The sequence below is a fragment of the Apium graveolens genome, chromosome 9 (genome assembly GCF_009905375.1).
Source record: "Apium graveolens cultivar Ventura chromosome 9, ASM990537v1, whole genome shotgun sequence".
Classification (NCBI taxonomy): domain Eukaryota; kingdom Viridiplantae; phylum Streptophyta; class Magnoliopsida; order Apiales; family Apiaceae; genus Apium; species Apium graveolens.
This window is the reverse complement of record NC_133655.1, coordinates 59,003,189-59,005,887: the sequence shown is the minus strand read 5'-3', so window position 1 is coordinate 59,005,887 and position 2,699 is coordinate 59,003,189. Positions and strand designations below refer to the sequence as shown.

Genomic DNA, 2,699 nt, shown 5'->3' with positions numbered 1-2,699 from the left:
GCTATGAGGAGTGCTCTTACTCAGTTTGCGCAGCAACCTACAGAATCTATGTGCGAGGCTTGGGAACGCTACAAGGAAATATTGAGAAAATGTCCACATCATAGAATGCCGGATTGGATGGTGATCACTGGTTTCTATAATGGTTTGGGGGCCCAATCTCGGCCCATGCTCGATGCAGCAGCTGGAGGAGCCTTATGGGCTAAAAGCTATACTGAGGCGTATAATCTTATAGAGACGATGGCTGCAAATGAGCATCAAAACCCAACTCAGAGGATGACGTCAGGCAAGGTAGCAGGTATTCTGGAAGTTGATGCAGCCACCGCTATTGCAGCCCAGCTCCAAGCGCTATCAATGAAGGTTGATTCTCTGGCTACATATGGAGTTAATCAAATAGCTATGGTTTGTGAGCTTTGTGCAGGTTCTCATGCTACAGATCAGTGTTCTCTTGTCAACGAATCTGTTCAGTATGTGAATAATTATCAGCGACAACAGCAGCCTGTGCCAGCGACCTATCATCCTAACAACAGAAATCATCCAAATTTCAGCTGGGGGAATAATCAGAATGCTATTCAGCCACCATATCAGCAAGGAGTGAGTAAACAGTTTAACCCACCTGGATTCCAGCAACCACAGCAGTATGCTACAAGGCAATCATATCCTCAACAGGGAAGTACAGCTGCACCTACTAGTGCTAATTTTGAGGAACTTAAGCTGTTGTGCAAGAGTCAGGCGCCAATGCAGTGCTCAATCGTCAACCTGGCACTCTTCCCAGTGATACGGAAGTACCAGGCAGGAAGGAAGCTAAAGAGCAAGTCAAGGCTATTACCTTAAGGTCTGGAAAAGTGGCTGATGCTGACAAGGCAAAAGAAGTAGACGCTGAAATTAGAGATGAAGAATCTAAGCAAAAGGAGAAAGCGGCAGAACCAAGGAAGACTACTGTTGAACACACTCTGCCTGAGGCTAATACAGGGGAGAAACAGCTCTATCCTCCACCACCTTTTCCTAAGAGATTGCAGCAACAAAAGCTGGATAGACAGTTCGGGAAGTTTCTGGAGGTGTTCAAGAAACTTCACATCAATATACCTTTCGCTGAGGCTCTGGAACAAATGCCTAGTTATGCGAAGTTTATGAAGACTATTCTTTCAAGGAAGGTGAAACTGGATGACCTTGAAACCGTTACTCTCACGGAAGAATGTAGCGCTGTTCTGCAGCAAAAGTTACCACCAAAACTGAAAGATCCAGGAAGCTTCACCATTCCTTGCACCATTGGCAATCTGACTTTTGACAAGTGCCTTTGTGATTTGGGAGCAAGCATTAATCTGATGCCGTTGTCGATCTTTAAAAAGCTGGATCTGCCTGATCCAAAACCTACATATATGTCGCTACAATTGGCTGACCATTCCATTACTTACCCAAGGGGCATAGTTGAGGATGTGCTCGTCAAGGTGGATAAGCTCTTATTTCCTGCAGATTTTGTTATTCTGGATTTTTGAGAAAGATAAGAAGATTCCCATAATCTTGGGAAGGCCTTTCTTGGCTACTGGCCGTACCTTGATAAATATGTAAAAAGGTGAACTTACTATGCGGGTCCAAGATCAGTATGTGACCTTCAACGTATTCAAGGCAATGAAATTCCCTACAGAAGATGAGGAGTGCTTAAAATTAGATGTGATTGATTCTGCGGTTACTTCGGAACTCGATCGCATGCTAATGTCTGATGCATTGGAAAAGGCCTTAGTGGGGGATTTTGACAGCGATGATGAAGATGGCAACGAGCAATTACAATATCTGAACGCTTCTCCCTGGAAGCGAAAGCTGGACATACCATTTGAATCTCTTGGTACTTCTGACCTTAAGAATGCTGAAGGGAAGCTCAAACCATCAATAGAGGAAGCACCTACCTTGGAGCTCAAGCCATTACCTGAACACTTGAGGTATGCTTTTTTAGGTGATTCATCTACGTTACCTGTTATTATTTCATCTGACCTTTCAGGTAGTGAGGAAGACAAGCTCTTAAGGATTTTGAGAGAATTCAAATCGGCTATAGGATGGACCATAGCAGACATCAAGGGGATAAGTCCTTCATATTGTATGTATAAAATTCTGCTAGAGGAAGGTAGTAAGCCAACTGTGGAACAGCAACGAAGACTGAATCCCATCATGAAGGAAGTGGTGAAGAAAGAAATTCTGAAATGGCTGAATGCAGGCATCATTTATCCTATTTCTGACAGCTCGTGGGTGAGCCCCGTACAATGTGTACCTAAGAAAGGAGGTATCACTGTGGTCGCAAATGAAAAGAATGAGCTCATCCCTACTCGAACAGTTACAGGATGGAGAGTATGCATGGATTATAGAAAATTGAACAAAGCCACAAGGAAGGATCACTTCCCTCTTCCATTTATTAATCAGATGCTTGACAGATTGGCGGGTCATGAGTATTTTTGTCTTCTGGATGGTTATTCCGGGTATAATCAGATTTGTATTGCACCAGAGGATCAGGAAAAGACTACTTTCACTTGTCCATTTGGCACGTTTGCTTTTCGCAGAGTTTCGTTTGGGTTATGTGGCGCCCCGGCCACTTTTCAGAGATGTATGATGGCTATATTCTCTGACATGATTGGAAATAACGTTGAAGTGTTCATGGATGACTTCTCCGTCTTTGGACACTCATATGATGAATGTTTGAATAATCTGCGCAC

General features: G+C 43.6%; 1 non-coding gene across 1 annotated transcript; it reads right to left on the bottom strand.

Annotated features, from left to right (window-relative positions):
- Nucleotides 1–107, bottom strand: LOC141687952 (small nucleolar RNA R71). The gene has a single exon (XR_012561426.1). It is a non-coding gene; the product is annotated as a small nucleolar RNA R71 (small nucleolar RNA).
- Nucleotides 108–2,699: the final 2,592 nt, after the last annotated feature.